The following is a 24,647-nucleotide window of genomic DNA, read 5'->3' on the forward strand; positions in this document are numbered from 1 at the left end:
AACATGGGGTACATAAAAACTGAAATTTTTGTAGGAAGCTTGACAAGTAAGTTTAAGTAAGTTGTGAAATTTGCTCAAATTTTTCCTGTATGAGTTCAGCAGATCATGGATCTGTAGCCAGAGAGAGAGCATAAAGAGTTCAAGATAGGACAATGCTGGAAGGGATTATACTCTATACTGAAACAAGAAGGAGAGTGTCTGTTCAATCAGAGATAATGAAGCAAAGAACCGTAGAGAGCAAAAATGTGAGGGGTGTGCCATGATAAAGATAAAGGTTTTCTATTTTATTCATGGTGAATGTGATAAACTATTCAGCACAAACAAGAATACAAAGAGGATTCAGATTAAAGAAACAGCAGCAGAAAAACATGTTGGTGTTAAAGGTTTGGCTTCATAGTTATTACTGCATGGTGGTTTTTCATATTGCAGCTGAATACTAGAAGTCTCATCGGTAATGAGTCATTTATAATTTTATTTTAAAATCTGAAAGCTAGTACAGTGCTATGTGGAAAGACAAAAGGTGGGGTTGTGGTTAAATACATAATGCAGAGCATGATCATGCCTAACACTACAGAGGAGTTGTATCTAAGACCAGGCTTTAATTTAAACAGAAACCAGTTATGCTGGTGAACAGTGATGTATTGATTTTTCCAAGCAGCTTACGCAGATGAAATACCAAATAGGAGACACCATCAAAGTATTCCTCAGCTATTCACTCCGTGTTTTTGTGCCGTTAAAGTCACTGCTCGACTTTGAAATTGGATTATTATGGTATTTGTTGCGACAAGAGCCAGTGTAACAGTGGCAGAGACTTATAGGATCAACAACTTAGTGAATTTCACAGGAAATGAAAGAAAATACCACCAGCGTCGTGTCTTATGTTATAAAACTTCTATCTTGTCTTTAGAAAGCTGTGAAATGACAAGGAAAGCACTGGGTCCCTAATGAAGCCTGCAGACATGTTTTTTAAACTAAAACTCTCACTAAAGATGTGAGAAGCAGGTAAACATCACCAACTATTGTTTAGTGAAACAAGTGAAAGTAAATATGTCCATGATTGTCATTAATACTACTTTCTAGTATCTGGTGCAAACTGTTATATGTTCCAAACCACGATGGCATAAAGTTACAGCAGTTTTTTATAGACTTTTCTCTGCTGGTTTGGAAGCTGTGCTGCTTTAATGATTTCTCTTATACTTTATACTACATTTTATAACATCTGTTATAATAAACTACCATACCAATAGGAGAGTTTTTGAGCTTCCCAAGACCCAGCTAATGCCTGAAATATGATGCCAAATCCCTGACAAGTTGAAGAAATTCTGTAGATGTTGAAAAGAAGCAAGGCGTAGGGAGAGGTGGAGGAAGTTTAAACAATAACTTCTCTCTATCATCATGGAGGAATGAGAGATCACTTGGAAATAAAGAAGCAAAGCTTAGAGATATATCAAGAGCACAGCAGGGATATAAGGAATGCAGTATTCAGTGTTTTGAGACACAACTGCAGGAGGACATATCAGCATTGCCTCTATCTGCCTGGCTGTACAAGCAGCCAGAGACATTCAGTGTAGTGGCACAAGGTTGACATATTGCTAGACTTGTTGAAAAAGTGGTTACATAATCCTGGATATGTAACTGTGAAGGGCAGAATCTGTGCCTCGAACACTGAACTAAACCGCTAGCTGTGCATTTCTATCCATAATAATATAGAAAGAATTCACCCAAATATATTTCAGCCACATTTCGCTTACATACATCATCAGCCGCTCAGCCAGATGAAATAAACTATTGGATTTATTCTATTAAGATGCAAGAGATGCATAACGCTCAACTCACAGTCCATTATCTGGTACACCTATTGTTACGCAGCAGCCTTTGACCAAAAGGACTTTGAGGATGTGGTCTCAGAAAGCTGAAGAAACTCTGAAGAAGTGCAAGGTAGTGTTCCAATCCTAAAGTTTTCCCTATCCAAAGCCACCTTTTTGTTTTTTTACACCAGGACTTCTTCAACAAACAAACAGACTACCGCATGTGGCCTTCCTTATTACAAAATAATGCAGTTTTGTTGGCAGTAGTCCTCCCTTAATATAGCAAAAAAAAAAAAAAAGGAACTATATTCCATCCAAAATTTATTTGTACTGTTGCACTTCAACCACCAAAACTGTGGTGTCCGGCATTTTGTGCTCCACAAAAACCCCATCTCTAGACCCTTTAACCATAAGGAACTGCCACCAACACAGCCATGTAAGCATGAGCCAGCTCATTACTGCACACCCCCACACATAGAGGCCGCCCTGGTAAGAGCCATGGTGTCCAGGTTTTTTATTAATCTTGAATTGCTGACCTTCCCTCAAACCCCATGATGCCATTCGGCAGTGAAGGAAATCATCGAGAAAATCTAACCCCAACATTTAAACATTTAATGTGCCATTCCAACCATATAAAATGAGATTTCAAGAGCTTAAAATGACTGCAAATGACAAAAAGTATCTAAAATGAAGCACTATTTATACACATTGCAATGTTGGGAGGTGACAGCTTGGTTGCATTAACTGAAAAGTATATCAGCTTGTGTGTGGAGAGCGTCATCCCCACAACGCCAGTGAGGCACTTCTCCAAGTCTGCAATAACCAGCGACCTGAAAAAAACACAAAGAAACTCAGTGAAGAATCTATAATAACTTATTCTTTTATTTTCAAACTTTCATTAGCTGCTCAGAACTAAAACAACACTTTAAGAGCTACAAGATGTTAAAGAGTTAAAATGTTTCAACAATAGTCGGTGGGATTGAACAGGTTAAGGACGAGCTTCATCCTTCACAGAGCCACATTGTTGTGGTAACACACTCAGGTCAAGGTTTTTGCTTATTAATGTGTCTGTTTGACCAAGCCTTACAACCAGTATATCCTCTCCCCCACTGTCTCCAGTAGCATCTTATTCTCAGGAAGCTCCTGGATTGCTTTGACCTAGCCGCTACCTGTCTGACCTGGATGCCTGGAAAACATTATAAATTTTATTCTATTTATTCAGCTTAATTTAAATCTGAAGCAAGCTGGCTCATATTCTGCTCCTCGCAGTTAGTTTGATCCTGTTAAAACCAACGCCACATACGTGTCAGTGTCTATAGATGCATTGAACTGTCTTTTTTTCCATGTAGTTTCCTCATATTTCACTCTGTTACATCACAGCAGCCTGTAAAGCCACCATGCTCAGTTTGTATGCATATAGTTAATTAAACATCAGCAGTAATCTTTATTGCATACAGTTTATCCAGCTCATGTAAAAAAGGAAAAAAAAATCCACATTTAACAGAAAATGTTCTGCATCAGTCTCCATCTTATTAAATAATTTTTTTTACCACGTTGACATAAAACAGTTTCAGACATACAGACCAACCAAAAGTGGAGCTTTGGCTTTGTTTATGAGATTTTTTAAACTTCTCTGGCTCATCTCTGCAGGGCTTTGTTCATGCTGCCATATAAACTGTTTAAAACCTAATCAATAAATGTAATAAAAACTAAATAGAAGTTTATTGTGTCTGATCGCTGGTGACTTCTGGTCATTTAAACAGACTGAGTTTAACATAGATTAAATAAATGGATGTAAATAAGATGCAGTTTATGGTTCTGTAAGAAGTAAACAAGTATAATGTGATTTCTAAAGAAGTGGCATATCTGCTCACCATATAAGAGATTTATCCACAGTTCATTTTTACCGACTGGTACCTTCCAGAGCAGAGAGATGATCACGTCCAGCACCACTTCCAGACAGAAACTGTCAGACTCGATAATTAAACTGTTATTAACAAGTGGTAACCTCTGGCGGTAAAATGTGAAGCCCATGCAGAAGTGCAAAGATTTGCATTTCACCCCTCATCTACTAGGGGCTGGCTCCAAAACAGAGCAAATCCCCATAGACTCCCATGTATAAAAAACAACTTCACAGCAGAAATAAACATGTTTAAAGCCTGGTTCAAAAATCCATTTTAGGATTAAAAGGTCAAGTTTACCTTCATGACAACTTTGAGGGGGGTGAATTTTTTCTAACTCATCTGTTTGGATGTTATTTAATCTTGAAATTCGGCATAATTAGGGGCGTGTCCTTTTGATTGACAGGTATCCAATATCCACGGCAAGAAGGGCGAGTGTAGCACAAACACGGTTTTTAGCCGGCTAACAGCATGCCTTAGCTTTAGCCCACCTACCTCCGTTAGCTGGTTAGCTACCATTAGCTCCGGGTTAGCTCGGTTAGCTGTTGGCGTTGCCAAGATGGCGATGGTGGGAACGCCCAATGAGCTTCAGTTCATCTCTCCAGAAACCTATGGGTGACGTCACGGAGGCTCTGTCCATCTTTTATGTATAATCTATGGTTGTTAAACAGCATGGTCATCTTTAACCTCGCCTATGCTCTAATGTTTTTTGGTAAAAAAGAAAATCACAGGCATTGATTATTACTTATTATACTAAATCCTGTTCTTTTTCTTACAAGTTACTGCTTTAAAATATATGATTTATGTTCCAAACTGAGCAGGAAAACAATCCCAACCTTCTGCTGTTTGTTTGTGCTGCAGCCATACTGACACAAACACGTCTGTGTCTGCTGGAAAGAGACAGACGGAGACAAGAGACTTCCGTAATCCAGCGGTATTAAAACAACCTGCAGGGGAGGATGGCTGTGATTAAATTTGTTAGTCTGCGACACAGCCTTTACATTTTGTTAGTAACCCAATTTCGTCTGGGTCTGCTGGGGCCATCACTCCCTCCACTGCTGCCGTACAGCCCGCCATCATAAATCATCTTTGCTGTTTCGTCTGGCGACGGGGCAGCAGGGCAAAATATCATCTGGCTCTGACCTCCACGTCCTACATGCTGCGGTTTCCATCAGAGACACAATCCCTCCCCATGCTTCTCTCACCACGCTCTACACTATAGATCTGAATCTTTACTGTTTCCCAGCTGCTTGCTGATTAACAGCAATGTGCAGGCTGTAGAAATGAACAGGAGACAAAACAACATAATATTTACAACACTATATTTTATTATGATTTTATAATAAATCTGAGGGTTAATTCCCCTCATGTGTACAAGTTCCACTGTACAGTCTGGTGTGTTCTTTGGTGATGCACACACTACACTAAATTTAATTAAAAAAGAAACTCTCTGCAGATGTTCCTAATATGTAAAATATGCAAAAATGATTGGATGTTGTGCAAAATGTAAATACAACAGAATGCAATAATTTCCAACTCTCATGACCGTTTATTCCCAATAGAACATAAAGAACATATGAAGTTGGAACAGCAGCAAGGAAAGGCTGAAAAGTAATTGGCACAAATAAAGATAGAAACTGGAAGAGCATTTGACAGCTGATTAGGTTAATTAGAAACAAGTCAGTCACATGACTGGTTTAAAAGGAACATTTCAGAGATGCAAAGTCTCTCAGATGTAAAGCTGGAAGTGAAATGTACCTTTAAATATTTTCAGTATAGTGCCCCAAAACTTGAAAAAAGGACATTTTAACTTGATATTTTTCTATGAAATATAGCCTACATATTGTTAGCCTCATAACATAATTGTAGAAGTCATATTTTAAGGTTTTATAGGCATTGATGGACACAAAGTGTGTACTAGGAGGAGTATATTCCAACTCGTCAAGTAAGACTGCTGCCGATATGATACTACAAGTTTGATGGTTTTTCCCTCAGACAGACGATTATTCATGGCCGTTTTAATTTTGTTCTGAAGGCTGAACTCCCACACTGCTGTCACACTGGAGACCAGATTTAACCATCACCAGCCAGGTAACATTTCTCCTAGGGGAAATCATCAAGAGTTGACAGAACTCCTGACCCACTTCATCGACAGCAAATCCTGCAGCTCCTGTTGCACTAAAGGCACCATCTTCTTATAACCTGCAGCTGTAACAGACATATAATTCCTAAAAATCTGTGCTTTTCATCATTTGAACTTGGACTGTAACGACTAGTGGTCTGAACATACACAGATAAGCATTTCCCACATGGCCCCTGTATGTATAGTTAGCTTTTGCATTGAAATTTAAATGGACACAACAAAATAAGACCCAAATTCTCACAAAATTCACTTCAAAATTAGTAGAAAATTACCCCCAAATGATTCATTTTTAATAAGTATGTAAAGTCTGTTTTTTTTTTTTCCTTTTTTCTTTGTGGGATGAGCAGCAGAGTTGAGTATGTGGGTTGGGCCCATGCAGGCAGTTCTCAGTTTTTAGCAGCATAAGAAAAGCAACATTTTGGATCTGGAGTTGGAGATTTCAAAACACACGAAAGACCGCTGTTTTGTATCCCTGCCTGCAAGGTAAGAGGTACCAGGTCAGAAAATAATATGACCATCACGGAGAATCAAATTTGTGATGTGAGGAGAGCCAGTAAAGAAAAGAGGGCTTGTAAATCCAGTCCTCAGGGGGCAAGTGTGCTGCAGGTTACAGATGCTCCCCTGATCAAGCTAGTTGTCAAGTTCTGCAGAATGAGCCTTTAATTTGTGTTGGGTGTGTTGAAGCAGGGAAACATCTAAAACCTGCAGGACAGTGGCCTTCGAGACCAGAATTAGAGATCCCTGACTTATGAAACTTGGGTCTCAGCTTTGTAAAGCTGGATCTGCACCGGTGTTTCTAAAACACACCAGTACCATGAGCTGCTGCTGCCAGTAGAAGAGGTTTTTTTTATTTTTTTTCTGTGTCATTACTGAGATGGATGTGCATTCAATTTATTTGTCAGAGCCAGGCCGCTAACACAGCGATGGAAGCTTCAAAATATAGAAGGAAATTATGCAACATTCAGAGGATGTCAGGCCAGTCAGAGGATGGACAGCAACACTGAAGTCTTTATTTAAACTCCATTTAGACTGTGGAATAATCCCTATCACCGACTCATTCAGCATCCATCTTGCATCCTACCTGTACTGGGAACTCACTCCAGCCAGTAAAACATCAACTTATCTTGACTCTTGTCTTATTTTTTCCTCAACCTCTTTCTCTCTTCCTCCGATAATGTCCTGCTGTGCTCCATTGCTGGTGGACACGGTGTACGTTCAAAACGGTGTGTTTATATCCACTTACTAGCATATGAAGCCGTGTGTAGTTTTAAGGTGGGTAAGTTACGTAGTGGGACTTTAGTAGGAGTGAACAGCACTGTGGGAAACCCTGCCGGCCCCAGATGTAATCTGGGCTTAAACTAGAACGATTTAGGCCCAGAATCCATCTGTGACATGTTCAGAAAATATAAACCTAGCAGAGCTCTTAGATCCAAAGACTCTGGTCAACTAGTCCAGACCAGAGTCCAGACTAAACATGGAGAAGCAGCATTTAGCTGTTATGCTGCAAACAAGTGGAACAAACTACCAGTGGAGATTAAACTTTCACCAAATGTAGACATTTTTAAATCCAGATTAAAAACATTTCTTTTTTTCATGCGCCTATGCATGAAATCTGTAACATTTAGTTTATCTTGCTTTTAATAATTTAAATTTCATTTATTATTTTATTGTGATTTTTGCTATTTGTTGCTGCTTTTACTACTTCTGAATGCTTTCTTTGCACCATCTGTAATGCTGTTAATGTTTTATGTAAAGCGGGGACGCCCAAAGTCAGTCCTCGATGGCCACTGTCCCGCAGATTTTCCAAAGTTTCCTGCTTCAACACACCTGACTCATATTAACTAGATCCAACAGCCTGTTAATTTTGTACAATAACTCATCAATTTTAGTCAGGTGGTTTTGGAGCAGGAACACGTCAAAAACCTGGAGGATTGTGGCCCTTGAGGACTGGAGCTGGGCACCCCTGATGTAAAGCACTTTGACTTGTCTTGAACATGAAATGTGCTAAACAGATAAACTTAACTTGCCCATCATCAGTTTTCATCTACTCACCTTCATTACACTGATTAAACTACATTCATTTATTCAACCTTTTACACTCCAACGATCATAGGACTTATTAGTATTAATAACTACATTAAAATGACCTTTTTTCCACTACATATATTCTGTTAAAACCAATTTTAACGTTAGGCTGTGTATTGAAACATACACAATAAGAGAACATTATTTATATCAGTTGTCATGATTTTATGTTCAGTTCTATGTTATGTGTAAATAAATATAGTTAACTGTTTATATTATTTATATTTTCATTTGATTAAACAGTGAAGTATTGATTATATGCAGATGACACAACGTTTAGGCTACTTCATCATATATCACACTAAATAGTTGGACATTGTGATCTTGTGGACCTTTGCTTCAACATATTTTCTCTGACTGGACCTTGTTAAGTTTTAAATGAAGGGCCCTGTTGTAAAGGTCAAGAGCATCACTCTGGATTCTGCTCAAAAAAAAGGGAACACTTAGACAACACAATGTAACTCCAAGTCAATCACACTTCTCTGAAATCAAACTGTCCACTTAGGAAGCAACACTGACTGACAATCAATTTCACATCCTGTTGTGCAAATGGAATAGACAACAGGTGGAAATTATAGGTAATTAGCAAGACACCCCCAATAAAGGAGTTGTTCTGCAGGTGGTGACCACAGACCACTTCTCAGTTCCTGCTTTTGGCTGATGTTTTGGTCATTTTGAATGCTTTCACTCTAGTGGTAGCATGAGATGGAATCTACAACCCATACAGGTGGCTCAGGTAGTACAGCTCATCCAGGATGGCACATCAATGCGAACTGTGGCAAGAAGGTTTGTTGTGTCTTTCAGTGTAGTGTCCATAGAAAGGAGATGCTACCAGGAGACAGGCCAGTACATCAGGAGACGTGGAGGAGGCCGTAGGAGGGCAACAACCCAGCAGCAGGACCGCTACCTAAGAGGAGGAGCACTGCCAGAGCCTGCAACATGACCTCCAGCAGGCCACAAATGTGCATGTGTCTGCTCAAATGGTCAGAAACAGGTGGGGGTTGTGCTTATAGCCCAACACCGTGCAGGACATCTAGCATTTGTCAGAGAACACCAAGATTGGCAAATTCGCCACTGTCGCCCTGTGCTCTGCGCAGATGAAAGCAGGTTCACACTGAGCACATGTGACAGACATGACAGAGTCTGGAGACGCCGTGGAGAACGTTCTGCTGCCTGCAACATCCTCCAGCATGACTGGTTTGGCAGTGGGTCAGTAATGGTGGGGGGTGGCATTTCTTTGGGGGGAAGGGGGGCACATAGCCCTCCATGTGCTCGCCAGAGGTAGCCTGACTGCCATTATGTACCGAGATGAGATCCTCAGACCCCTTGTGAGACCATATGCTGGTGCGGTTGGCCCTGGGTTCCTCCGCAAGTCAGTGCTAGACCTCATGTGGCTGGAGTGTGTCAGCAGTTCCTGCAAGACGAAGGCATTTATGGTATGGACTGGCCCACCTGTTCCCCAGACCTGAATCCAGTTGAGCACATCTGGGACATCATGTCTCACTCCATCCACCAACGCCACGTTGCACCACAGACTGTCCAGGAGCTGGTGGATGCTTTAGTCCAGGTTTGGGAGGAGATCCCTCAGGAGACCATCCGCCACCTCATCAGGAGCATGCCCAGGCGTTGTAGGGAGGTCATACAGACATGTGGAGGCCACACACACTACTGAGCCTCATTTTGACTTTTTAAGGACATTTCGTCAAAGTTGGATCAGCCAGCAGTGTGTTTTTCCGCTTTAATTTTGACTGTGACTCCATATCCAGACCTCCATGGGTTAATAAATTTGATTTCCATGAATAATTTTTGTGTAATTTTGTTGTCAGCACATTCAACTATGTAAAGAATAAAGTGTTTAATAAGAATATTTCATTCATTCAGATCTAGGATCCTATTTTAGTCTTCCCTTTATTTTTTTTAGCTGTGTATCTTCAATTTCTACATAACACAGCCAAAAATGACCAATAAAACCAATGACCAATAAAAAAAACAGTTTTATTTTCTTTTGTTTATATGTTTGGTTTTTAAAGTGAACTGAGTTTATGGGTTGGTTAGTTGGGTCCTCCGAAGGTGGCAAGTACAAAACGTTGCAGACAAAATAAACAAGATCAACTAAATGAACCAAAAGCTGTGTAGGCTGGAGCAAAGGCTTGTGTAACAAAGAAAGGAAAATGTAAATATTTTACAGGGAAATAAACAAACGATTTAAACCAAAGTCAGCTTATCACCTTCTCAACGTGTCTCTGGCATCAGAGTAAAGAACAATCTTTTCCTTTCGATCCATCTTTTTAAACACTTTCACAGAATCACTCATTTTAATACTTTTAAGACAAATATTCCAAAATTGTACACCAGTAACAGAAACACAGTGACATTTAATGTTGGTTATTTTTGGGTTTAAAAAATAAAATGACCTCTCAGATCATATTTATTTTCTCTCATTGTACACAGCTTCTGGGTATCAGGAGGTAACTGTTTGCTCTCAGCTTTGTACATTATTTGGTTTAATTTGTGATCTACTAATTTACTAAAATTTGATTATGTGTAACTGAACGAATAATAGATTTGTTGTTTCACAATAAGGTTTATTAGTTAATATTCTAATGACTTTTTGTAATAAAAGGATTGAAAATGCAACTGTAGCCCTGAGGCACCAACATACCATCATGGAAATTTGCACATGTTGCCTCAAGGCAACAGCAAACCATCATGGAATATCTATAAGTGCTATATATATATATATATATATATATATATATATATATATATATATATATATATATATATATATACATATATATATATAATTCTGAAAAACATGGCAGTCATCATAATGTTTTGATTTTTAAAACTGAACATTTTTAACTAATTTGCTGTTGGTTGCTGTATAGTGAAATTCAAGCTATTACTGCCCTCCCTAGTAGGCTGTGATTCACCTGCTTGTCTGGAAAACACTGACCACTGGCTTTGTTGGATGGAAAAAATGAGGTTGTCATGGTGTAATGAGGTGCGGAGCACAAAGTCTGTCACCCACCTGGAAAAAACTGCTTCATGGAGCTCCATCAGCATCAAGCTGCAACACCACAAATGAAGTCAGGAGGAATTACACTTAGACCTTTCACACATTCATTTCAGTGGGTTGATCCACAACGGCCCAGTGTTTTCTCCACGCAACATTCAAGAAACCCTTCAAAAGATTAACTTTCATAAAACTCCTACATATAAAATATGTATTTATTGTAATTGTTTAAAGCTATTGAACATTTTACACAGTTATGATATAAAATATTTTTAGATCATTTTAATTTAGTCCATTTTAAGACATAAAAGCACTCTAAACATTGTCCTTCTAACTAGCATCATGATGTGTGTGCGAGGGTTAATGGGATTATAATTGGACTACAGTGAAGTGGATTGAATTGGACTGTGCCTTTAAAAGTGCCTTTACTTGATGAGGTTGTGAAGTAATCTGAATTAAAGTGAATCAACCTGTAGTTATCTCTTTAACCTCTGATCGAGCACCCTGCTGTGTTATAGTTGTTAGATGCCCAAGATTATTTTTTTTTTTTTTTTTGTGGGTTTGTGTGGTGTACTAATGAGTATTTTGGAGTAGTTTGATTGAACACTACATTGTGAATCTTACAATTCTATAGCTTAACTTTACAGCCATCACAACTCAACACAGGTTGTAGTTTTTCAGAATGATGGGGAATGTTTTCCTCACCTCCTCTTCTCCTAAAATAAGAGAAAACGAGAGTGTGTTCTGATTGGAGGACCTACTGAGTGGGTAAAGGAAGATGGTGGCTGGTAAACGCGCCTTCTTAGAAAAAGTTCCTGATTCTTCATGCCTGATACAACATGTATGTCACTGTTTTCACAGACAATCCCAATGTTTTTAAAAAAATGTAAAAAAAAGAATTTATTTAGGAATTTTGGGCTGCACGGTGGTTAACACAGCAAGACGGTCGCTGGTTCGAGCCTCAGCTGAGGGGAGGTGTGAACCGTGGTCTTTCTCTGTGGAGTTTGTATTTTCTCCCCGTGTATGCGTGGGTTTGCTTGAGGTACTATCCAGGGTGTACCCTACCTCTCCCCTGCTAAATGCTGGGTTAGGCTCCAGCTTCCCCTTTCCCCTAATGGACGAAAATAATGGGTGGAGGCATTTATTTTTCTTTCTCTCTTTTTGCTTGGGCTGGAGTCAGCCAAACTATCCAGAAGAAAATATTAAACGGGAAGTTGGAATAATATCAAGAAAGGCAGAATAGATAAATAAAACTGGGAAACAGTCATCAGCTCCAATAACCAGGAATGGAATAAAGGTGCTGATGAAAAAATGTGTTGGAAAATCTGTAATGACACTTTTTATCTTTCTTCCTCTTATTTTGCTTTTCCCTCTGTTACTTCAATGATTGGGTGTGTATATATATATATATATATATATATATATATATATATACATATATATAATTTCCATCTGGTCTAGTCTAACCCATGAAATGAAGAGGTTTATTTGCAACAACAAGAACAAATTTAATTGTATGGATTTTTTTTTCTCTTTAGAAGTGTTACTGAATCCATGCAGTGTTCGCCACTTCAGAACTGTGTTAGTTTGAGAACCACAAAATTACAGCAGGTTTCTACAGATTCTCTGAATATTTCATATAATAATAATAATGATAATAATAATAATAATAATAATAATAATAATAATAATAATGAAAATAATAATAATAATAATGAAAATAATAATAATAATAATAATGAAAATAATGAAAATAATAATAATAATAATAATAATAATAATAATAATGAAAACAATAATAATAATAATAATAATAATAATAATGAAAATAATAATAATAATAATAATAATAATAATAATAATAATAATAATGAAAATAATAATAATAATAATAATAATAATAATAATAATAATAATGAAAATAATAATAATAATAATAATACAATCCCAGTTCCAAAAAATCTCATCAACCCAAATTTTATTACTAGTAGAACAGAAGCAACATATCAGAGATTGAAACAAAAGGTTAGAACAGTAATTTGCACAAATGCACAACCAAATGAGGTTTTGAGATCTAATTAAGTTAATTGGCACAGGTCAGTAACATGACTGGGTATAAAAGGAGCATTTCAGAGAGGCAGAGTCTCTCAGATGGATTAATGGACAGAGGTTCACCAGTCTGAGACAAACTGTCCAAAATTTGTGGAACACTTTCAGAGAAATGTTCCTGAAAGTCATGAACATTTTGAAGATTCCATCATCTACGGTGTATAATGTCATCAAACAAGATCAGAGATTTAGGAGGGATCTCTGTGCGCATGGGACAAGACTGAATGTCAAACTGGATGTTGGTGATCTAGGGGTTGTCAGGCAGCATTGCATTAAAACCAGACATGATTCTGCTGCAAACCACTGCATGGACTTCCATAAATTAGATAGCTTTAATCAACAAATGCAGGTTAAAGCTCTATCATGCAATGAAGAAGCCAGATGTGAACAGGATCCAGAACCAGCACCATCTTCCCTGGACTAAAGCTCATTTAAATAGTTCTGAGGCAAAGTGGAAAACTGCTTTGTCGTCAGATGGATGAAGATGTGAAATTGTTTCTGGAAAGCATAGACGGAGTGTCCTGCAGACTAAAGATGAGAAGGAGCATCCAGCTTGTTATCAGTGGACAGGTGAAAAGCTGCATCTCTGATGGGATGGGGCTGCATTAGTGCCTATGGTGTGGGCAGCTTCCACATCTGTGAAGCTCCATCAATGCTGAAAAGTACATGGAGGTTTTAGAGCAACATCTGCTCCCATCCAGACAACGTTTCTTTCAGGGAAGACCTTGCAGGTTTCAGCAAGACGATGCTGAACCACATCCTGCATCCATCACAGCAGCATGGCTTCACAGGAGAAGAGTCTGGCTGCTGAACTGGCCTGCCTGCAGTCCAGACCTTTCACCAATACACAACATCTGGAGCATCATGGAAACAGAAATTCAGCAACCAAGGTCCAGGACTGTAGAGCAGCTGGAATCCTGCATCAGACCAGAATGGGACAACATTCCTCTCCTGAAACTCCAGCAACTGGTCTCCTCACTTCCCAGACGTTTACAGAGAGATGTTAAAAGAAGAGGAGATGCTACACGATGCTGAACATCATCCTGGAACTACTTTTTACATGCTGTCATCAGATTCAAAATTACCTCAATTTTTCCATTAAATGGTAACATGTCTCCATCTGATATGTTGTTTGTGTTCTACTGGGAATAAAATATGGGTTTATGAGATCAACAAATCATTTAATTCTATTTTTATTTACATTTTATACATTGTCCCAACATTTTTGTAAGTGAGGTTGTATTTTCTCTGAATGTGCCTTTCAAAACACTCAAGGAGGATCAGTGAAGGATCATTGAGTGATCATCTGGATCCAGGACCTTATTAAAGTCTCAGATCTTCCACCATGTTAATCCCTGGTCACTGGTAGATAACAAGGAAGGAGGTGTTCATGATGCTTCATGAGGAAACAACCTTAATAGCTTTTCCTGACAAAAACCGAACTCTGTACACACACCCACACACAAAATTTTGATTGAATACCTGGCATCCATTTTTAGAAAATGCTGTGGCAGAGGCTATAAAAATTCTGCTGGCATGAATCCAATGATCCTTTCCTTCCATCACCTCAGAGTCATTCATTTACATGGACAAAAAGCAATGTGGAAAACTCCTCAGGTCACTGCGTGCTGCAGCTGATGAGAAAAACCACTGAGAAGCCTGACTGTGACTTGAAAGTAAAAGACTTTCATTTCAGCGGACCATTAATGCACCTCGGTTCCTCGTCAGTTAACTGCATATATATTGACTCTGAAGATCTCATATTTATCTGTTTAGGCTCCAGCTACCCAGGGAGGGAAATGCAATCAGCCGCCGTTGCTGCTGAGGTTCACACCTGCATTTTAATTCTTGTTTAGGAACACAACAGAGCTTTCCACCGCAGCATCATCAAGGTAGGGTTTTATGCAAGAAAATACCTTATACTTCTATTCTTTAACCCAAACTATATACACCCACATCCCTTATTGCTGCCCCCTCCAATTTGGTGCGCTACCTTGTCACCATGGCGATCGATGTGGCCTGGTAATGGCTGCCTGGAGAGCAGAACTCTTGAATGACAGTTCTGGGACCACAGCTGAGTGATGGAGCGCTGTTGCCGGCTTAATTAACTTCCAGTTGAGGTATTCGCATTCAGCACCCCACGGCCATCTATTGCCTCTCTCCGGCAGGCTTTCTGTTTCCCATCCCCACCTCCACCCCGCTACCTCAAGCATAAACAACACGCCAATTAACAGGGTGCCTGTGCATTCATGCTGCCTTTGTTTGTACACAAGTCTCATTATACATATTCATCTGGGTATCTATAAGACTTGTTTGCAGGATCATATATTATGGATCAAACATTTTTTGCTAACGAAAGACAGTTTCCCTGCATGCTAAGGAGAATTTTACACATCCTGGTTTTCTGATATGGTTGCATGGCAAATTTTATGGAGACATCCAATGCACCTCAGTAACTGCAGATTACTATTAAAGATTTCAATTTTCCCCCTGTCACTTCAGTTTTAAGTCAAAAGCTAATTTGCTTGCCTTGTAGCAAAGCGGATCAATAGACTGAATGGTGAGAGTGAAGGAAAGGTCGTGACGGTGGTGGCAGAGGAGGGTGTTTTCAACTCAGACCGTATAAAGGATGCACAGAGTACAAGTTCGGGTGTCAAGGGAGGCCTTGTAACCGTGGATGAAGCACTTTTTGCTATTCAGCTCAGAAGTGCATCCTTGTTTTCCCTTACGGACCACAACTGCAATTCACCAATGCCGAAACAGTCAGAGAACACAGCCTAGCCTGCAGAGCTCAGACTGTTTGCAGATGCAACTCAATGTTTCTAAAGTTTCAAGTGCTAAATTGCTTGTATTGATTGATTCTAACTCAATAAGCACCGTAAGGCTGCATTACTCCAACAGGAGTCAATTCACCTACTTTGAAAGCGGAAGTTTTAACATTGGAAATAATAGAGTATGTCATATGTTAAAGTACATCTAATGTAACATCAATACTTTTTTAACTCTACAGAAGTTTCAACAAGTGGTTGTGATCTACAATAAATAATACATAAAACTTAAAATCCTGCTTTTTGAACATTATTTCTCATGGTAAATACTGTTGCTTAATTTATATAAATGAACAGAGATTGTACCATTTGGTCATTATGTTGCATATTGTATATTTTGTGATTTCAAACATTTTGCAGACATTTTAAGAGGGTTTAGTTTACGATAAGCCCCGATATGTTGATGACACCAACCAAAAATGTTGGCTAGATGTCTGAAATGAGCCAGATTTCCCATACATAAACCTAAATATGCTGGTTTAGGTGCATGAAACTGACAAAGCTACAAGTGAAACCAGTAATCTAATAAACTCATACATACCAGTCTACAATGTGAAAGTTTGGTGTGCTACCTTGTGTGTATGTGTTGCTCAGTCAGAAATAGTGTTGTGACTTTTAGAAGTGATTCATTGTACGATATCTAAGGAAATTACAAGAAATTACTAAACGTGGTCCATAAAAATGACTGGATTCTGCAGAAATAGCTGAAAATCAAAGCACATTTTGACGCCCAATAACTCATGTATATTTTCATATGGAAACTATTCAAAGCCTAAATGTGTGATGAAACATCCAACATAATTTCTGAATGGGCATTTTGGTATCTTTAATGGTTTTGACACAATCACAGTTTAATTTTCTATAAATTTGAGCTTCTGCCACATAATTTGCACCCTGGAGTGTGATGATATACATTTTGCCCCCAAATTTACAGTCAAACAAACTTCTTTAGTCTCCTCAGTAGTTAAAAAATCATTAAACTTGGAGAAGCAGCATTTAGCTGTTAAGCTGCAAACAAGTGGAACAAACTGCCAGTGACGATTAAACTTTCACCAAATGTAGACATTTTTAAATCCAGGTCAAAAACATTTATTTTCTCATGCGCCTATGCATGAAATCTGCGCAATAACTTTTTAACTTATCTTGCTTTTAATCATTTAATATAATTTCCAATTACCTCATACCTGCGACCTCCTGCCAACATGGACAGATGAATAGTTGGTCAAGTTATTAAGGGCAGTGGTTCCCAACCTGGGGTCTGGAATCCCCCAAGTGGGTCACCCAAAAAGCACAGGGGGACCCCGAGGCTTTGAACATTCAGAGCCACCCACACATTATCCGTATTTAAATAAGAAAAGTAGGGCTATATGTTGCTGATTTAACTTTGGCTTTATTGAAGAACAGGGCTCAGCCAGAATGCATTATTTATGGTGAGAATCTCACTTTTGAAAGCATAAAACCAAGTATGGTTTCAGCACGAAGTTTGGCAGGCGGTCCATGGCTTTTTAGTATTTACATGAAGGAGGTCCTCAAGGAAGATAGACTGGGAACCATTGATTTATACCTTTAGACCCTAAAGAACAGGGGAGGCGTGGCTCAGTGGGAGTGGTCATCTTGTAACCTGAGGGATGCCGGTTCGATCCTCGGCCTGTTGAGGTGTCCCTGTGCAAGACACCGAACCCCAAATTGCTCCTGATGGATCGGGGTTAGCGCCTTAAATGGCAGCTTCCACCATCAGTGTGTGAATGTGTGTGTGAATGGGTAAATGTGATGTATGATGTAAAGCACTTTGGGCATCATTCCAGGTACAGTAAAACGCTATATAAATACAGACCATTTGTACTCAGTCCTTTTATGAAAAAAACTAAACAGTCTGATATTTTATTTCATTCACTAAAAAAAATCTTTGTCCTTCTGAGTATTAAAAGAAAAACTGATAATAGGAAAAAAAAAGACTTGTTTTTATGAGACAATGTGTTCTGCTTGTCAGCATTATTGACTGGCTACTTCTAAACTAGAGACACTTATGTTTTCTCCAAGTTGTTGAATTTCATTCAGTTTCATGCAGCGGAAGATATCTTGTCTCTAAGTCGTGTAAATAGATTCTTATAGTTTGTGGACTTTGTGGTAGTTTAGTTGGCAAGCCCAGTCAGGTCTGCTGGACATAGCCATGTTTCTCCAGGATCAGTTGATCAGTGCATTCAGGCTACATAGTGAGATATCAAACATAGAGAGACTGCTGAAAATAGGATCTACTACTACTGAATCCCTGCAGAGTGCAGCTGAGACGGGAGAACAAGCTGGAGCAGACTTTACTCTAAGGATCAGCAGCTCCAGATAAAGTAAAACTAACTTGAATTTTGGTCAGCATCATTTTAAACATACCTTCCAGTTTGTAGAGCTTGTACTGAGACAAGCTGAATTGATCATGTGTTCAAAAGATTTTAAGTTAGTTTTAATACATTTTGCTCATGGAATCCACACTGAATCCTCCCTTCTCCTGGGATCAGAATACTCCATTTTTTTTTTTATGAAATGCATCCCAATCCTACAGCAAAGCAGAAAGTTGGGGTTTCCATTTCTGAGGTACAGTGAGTGCATTATGATTTGAAGTTGAAGTTGGATGGAAATCGAGATGAACGGGCAGAAATCTACTTCACATCCAAACTGCTCGCTCAGTGAGAAAGTTTCAAACCTCAGGCATTCCAAACAAAGGGGCTGATGTTTTGCCCCTAAATATATGGACTGAAGCTCAAGTAAAGGCATATTTTTCTCATCCTGTGTGATGGCCGTACCTACAGCCCCACATTTAAAGGCGGTAACCCCCACTACACCAACACATTTCAGTTATGTTAGTTTGAGTTAACACTGTTTATATTTGGTTTAAATTAGGTTGAAATGCTTTAGTTCCCTTTTGTTAGCGCGCACATTGGAGCACTATTGTATTTTCAATTATGTTTAAGTTTGTGTATTTAACATGTGTTTTTCTCTTAATGGTGCTGGGGGGAGCATGATGAACGCTTGGGGGCGGCAGTGAGCTCAACAGGCAGAAGCCAGGGAGCAGGAAGTGCCATGGGCCCAGACCAAGTCAGCTCCTTCCGGAGGGGAGATTAATGGCCTTCATATCGTTAAACATTTAGTTTTGTTGTTAGGATTTTGATTAGTTTGATTTCTTGGATTATATTTGAGTAATTCTTGTGTTAAGTAATAATGAGCTAACTGTTTAGGTTTTGTGTCATTGTTTAATGTAGTTGTTAGTATTTGTTAACCCCTCATGTGTTGTAGACTGGTCTGATCAGCCAGTATTTAAGTGTCCCTTTGTTTCATGTTTGTTAGGTCAGTTTGGTTCTTGTGTTAGTTTGGTTTCTTTTGAGTTAAATGTTAAACAGTGAGTTTAAAGTTTTCTGAGTTATTGTTATACTTTTGTTTAGTTTTGTTCATTTGACCTCTTTTAAGGGCCCAAACTTTTTGTGTGAGTATTCTTTTGGGTAAATAAAACCCGCTCTTGTTTTGAAACAAACTGTGTCCTTGCCTTGTACCAGCTCGATCCTTCACATCCTGTTTAACAGTTAAAGGCAGTATATAGCAATCTAAATAACTGAATCCATAATCCAATCTCTTACTTGTCTACAGGTGTATAAAATCAAGAACCTAGGATGCAGACTTCTTCTACAAACATTTGTGAAAGAGAGAGTGGCTCACACGAGCTCAGTGAATTCCAGATGGTACCGTGATAAGATGCCAAATGTGCAATAAATCCAGTCATAACATTTCCCCTCTATTAAATATTGCACAGTCAACTGTTAGTGGTATAACTAAGTGGAAGCGATTGGGAACAACAGTAACTCAGCTACAGAGTGGTAGATCATATAAAATCACAGAGCGAAGTTAGCAGATGCTGAGGTGCATAGTTCGCAGAGGTAGCAAACTCCGTGCAGTCAATAGCTACAGACCTCAAAACTTCATGTAGCTTTCAGATTAGCTCAAAAACACTGCATTTTAAGCTTCACGGTATCGGTTTCAATGGCTGAGCAGCTGCATCCAATCCTTACATCACCAAATGCAGCGCAAGGCACTGGATGCAGTAATGTGTAACCTGCCACCACTGGACACTAGAGCAATGACGAATCATGCTTCACCATCTGGCAATCTGATGGAAGAGTCTGAGTATGGCAGTCAGGAGAACGGTACTTGTCTGATTGCATTGTGCCAAGTGTAAAGTTTGGTGGAGGGGAATTATAGTATAGAAATGTTTTACAGGAGTTGGCCTCAGTTCCTCAGTTGCATTGAATAGAACTAATAGCATACCAAGACATTTTGGACAATTTCATGCTCCCAACTTTGTGGGAACAATATAAGGATGACCCGTTTCTGGTCCAACATGACTGCACAAAGCAAGGTCCAGCACGACATAGATGTGCAAGTTTCATTTGCCAGAACATGACCAACCTACACAGAGTCCTGACCTCAACCAGTTAGAACAACTTTAGGGCCTTCTTGTCCAGCATCACATTGTCTGACCTCAGAAATATGTTTCTGGAAAAATGGTCAAAACTTCCCATAAACATGTTACTAAACCATGTGGAAAGCCTTCACAGAAGAGTTGAAGCTGTTCTTAGCAGCAAACAATGGGCCAAAGTCATTTTAAATCCTGTGGATTGAGAATGGGACTCTTGGCAACATATTGTGTCAGCACAAGGAAAAGCAGATATTCATAAACCACATAGCTACAACCATTATTATGGTTATGAACAGATTATGAATAATAATTTCCTCTATTTTAAAATAATCACAAAAAGAAATTCTATTAAAAAAATTTCTGAGTTGTATTTTTTGGGAGAAGGAAAAAATATCGGACAATTTCGTATGCTGTCAAATGGATGTGCAATGACAACCAAATAAGGAAATTAGTGTTAGGTAAATTATGTCTTTGTTGTAACAATACTTCTTGGCTACAATCTAATTCTGCGAGAAAATCTGTTTATTTCCATTTTAAATTAAGCCACATTTGCGTTTGTGGGACAAGCAGCATAGTTGAGTATGTGTCCATGAACACCTTCCCAGACAGCCTGGCACCTCCTCATGCTGGTCACAAGCTTGGTCATACACTGCTGTAGAATGGTTCCCATTCTTCAACTAGCATTTGTAACAAGTCAGCCACTATGGTTGTGTTGGTCATGTTAGTGTCAACAGCACACTCAAGTTGTGTCAAAGTTGGGTCCTCTTATGGCTGTATGTTGTTCTTCAGCATGCCTCTGAGAACTTTGTTATATTAATAAAATGTTAAAGTGCCAGTATGTCTTGTTTCTTCAGACTTCAATCATCCAATCCAATATACAACCCCAAAAAAGAGTCAATAGCAGAATATGCTGTTTGGTATTGGCATTGATAATATTTGACAAGTTTTCATTGGCACAATCCACATACTCAGCTCTGCTGCTCATCCCACAAACACACATTCCTTCCAAAAATTGCTCAATTTAAAAGGGAAATCAACAGTTGGATATTTCTCTCAAAGAAACATTGTTACAATTAATGCTGGGCTTACACCAAACAATTTTCACAGTCGCAGCCTGAAAGTGAAACTGAAAGTCTTTAGTAACACTTAGGAGTCTTACTGTAGTCACAGCGTGCTCCCATCAGTGGTGTAGTCTAGGGTATACATGGGTCTACGGCGTATACCCGCCTTTTCTTAAGTCAGCATTGCATATACCCCCTTCTAAATGCCAGTGATGCGAACCATTTAGTTATACCTGCAAACTTAATTGTCATTTCTTCCCCCAGAGATAGTTGGGCCATGACCCACCCTGCTCTGCCTCCAATTGGCTGCTTCACTGATTTAATTGGTTAACTTTAGCCGAGGAAAACTCTATGAACCGTTTATAAGTTTACTTTAAAATTTCACCTTTGGAATACATGATGAACAGAGCAATTCAAACTAAAATTAGCTTTCACAGTTATAAACATCCACGTGAATGAACATGAACCAGTAGCTCAGCTAATGTTTGCAATGCTACACCAGTGAAGTTAGCCAGCAGCTATGTAAACAGAAATCCGACACCCACGCCCGCTACATCCCCCACCCCTGTAGGGATGCTCGCGGGGAAGGAGACGCTGCTGAAAACATTTTTTTTTTTTTTTTTTGCTAGACCTTGTAAATGCTGTTAAAACCATGTCAGAAGTCGACAATGATGGTTATACACAGTGGTGTAGTCTAGTATATTCTAGTGGGTATGCTCTGACCCACTAGAATAGCCATTTCTTTCCTCATGGGGATCCTTCGCCCCAGGAGCTTTGCCTGCTTGGACTGAGGGTTGTTGCCATGGTGATCGCCCTTGTCACAGTGGCTGGGGGTCCTGCACTGCAGTCCTACAGCTGTGATGTGGACTCTGTCCTGCCCTGATCTGGGTGGTTACTGTTCTGGCCTCTGTGGAAATAGGTGGGCTGGCTCTTGGTGAGATCGGATCCCCAAGATATTGTATGTTTATTACTTTTATTATTTTTGTACTAAGAAACAGAAATGAGGGAGTTCGTGTTTGTGTATAATGTAGGGAGGGGGGACGGTTCTGTTTGTGCATATATGTGGACATCTCTGTGACTGTGAGAGAGACAATGATGGGTGTGTTTTTAAATTGCTATGTCATATAGTGTGTGAAGGCTTGTTTTACTTTAATTTGCATACATTTTTTTTCATCATGTAAAGCACTTTGTGTTGCCTTTGGCAAGAAAAACGCTTTATAAATGAAGTTTGATGTGAATTGATTAACAGCTGCACTTTAATTAAACACTGAACAGCCACTGACAGAACAAGACAAATCCATTTTCAATAAATAAAAATTCATGAAAAATATAGAGGCAAACATTCCACTCTTGGAATAGCTTGAATAATGAGACAACTACACATAACACACGTAAGTTATTTATTTGATGGTGTACAAGGTGTCTTTATTAATGGACATTTAAGATGACTATGAATTGTCTTCATTTTTATTTATCTATAATAACATGCTAATATAGCGTTAACTTCGTACATTTAAATAGTTTCTACCAGCTTTAAATGTCCAACATTTACCTAACTTTCCATTTCTCCACTCTAATCAAAGATGCCTGTTTTTAAATTCCCCTACCTGACTCTCACTCCACAAGACCGTCCAGGTCGAAGTCTCTTCTACGAGCACGCGCACACACACACACACACACACACAGAGAGAGAACAGCAGTATGAAACCACCACTTTAGTTAGCTAATTTTATATAATTTAATATGCCAATCACCTGCTGTTTAACACACGAATACCACCCACCGGGGCCCCGTTTCAGAAAGCGGGTTAAACAAACTTTTAAAGTGCAACTCTGGGTTGACCGACTCAGAGTTTTCACTAAACCCGCTTTCTGAAACGCAGCCCAGGTTGGACGACAGCGTCAGGCTCTCCTCCCTGCCCGTAAGTGTGAAACTGTAGTGTCCCCCGAATTGACAGTGGAAACAGCACCAGTAGCAACACACTCACTGACACACTGAAACAGTGTGATTTGACTTTGTTTTCTTTTGATGTTTTTTCTCTGCGTTCCCTCTCCACTAACTACTCATACCACCCAAAAAATCTTCTCCCTCTTCTTTTTCTGCTGCTGCTGCATCTTCTTCCTCTCATCCGCCACTCTTTAATTCGCGGTTGTCTAGCAACCAGCCACCAGCTGATAGGAACGCAGGTCAGGATCAGGACAGACGGCCAAGCTGCTTTCTCTCTGCGGCGGCTCAACGTCACTTTTGACGGAATTCCTCATGGTCTAAACGAGCCGGCTTAATGGCTAATTTATAACCGTGAAAGTTACGTCACGAAACATGTTGATACGGATCTTTGAGCATTTTTTAGTGGTTATACAGAAATTTGTGACCTTTTCTAGTGGGTATACGGCATATACCTGCGTATCACGTAGACTACACCACTGGTTATACAGTAGCTACAGTTACATTGTGCGTAACTGATTGTTTAGAATGAAAAATAGGTTGAATGGGTTGTCATTGTTTCTCTCATTACATTTATAGCCTGTAATTCAGTCATTTTTGCTGTAGACATTAGTACTGACTGGGCAGATAAATAAATAAAAAGATTTAAATCCAAGAACACTTGGTTGGGATCCAAAACAAAAATTTGATTAAGCTTAGATAGATTGCTAGTTTGGGTGACTTCTAAAACAGTGGACACTGAGCTTGGTCCATTTCTCCCACATACAGTACATCCAAATGGACACACCCACACAAACAGACAACATTATTCCATCAAAAGTAAGAAATAGTTTACTCTACATGCATTATTGTCTCTAGTCTCTGGGCCAGTATTGGTTTTGCAATTTTGTAACCCCTCCTCCATGACCAACAGAAGTCATGTGACAAGAAGCAAATACTTTTGGGGTAAAGAGTAATTAGACTAGTCTTGCATGTCACTTTTTCTTAAAAGCTGTTTTTCTGTGCTACTAAAAAAGGGGGGGAAAAATTAAGAGTATACCCACTTCTCGAGGGACTACTACACCCCTGGCTCCCGTAATCTCGATCATTAGGTTTAAGATGGTAATCTGCACTGTTTATTGTCAGTCTTTCCTTTGTCTTGGGTCTGTGACAATATCAAACGTGTTTTTGATATTATCGCAAGTCGCAGTGATGTAACGCAATCAACAACCAATAGATGAGCTCTGACAAATGCAGAAACAGGAATCCCGACCATCAGAACAATGATAAAAACGTAAATAAAATAAAATA

General features: G+C 39.1%; 1 long non-coding RNA gene across 1 annotated transcript; it reads left to right on the plus strand.

Annotated features, from left to right (window-relative positions):
* The first annotated feature begins 855 nt into the window (after positions 1-855).
* LOC121635791 lies at positions 856-24,000 on the plus strand. Its single transcript, XR_006009541.1, has 3 exons — positions 856-868; positions 16,498-16,501; positions 23,616-24,000. It is a non-coding gene; the product is annotated as an uncharacterized LOC121635791 (long non-coding RNA).
* Positions 24,001-24,647: the final 647 nt, after the last annotated feature.

This window comes from Melanotaenia boesemani, chromosome 24 (genome assembly GCF_017639745.1).
Source record: "Melanotaenia boesemani isolate fMelBoe1 chromosome 24, fMelBoe1.pri, whole genome shotgun sequence".
Taxonomy (NCBI): Eukaryota; Metazoa; Chordata; class Actinopteri; order Atheriniformes; family Melanotaeniidae; genus Melanotaenia; species Melanotaenia boesemani.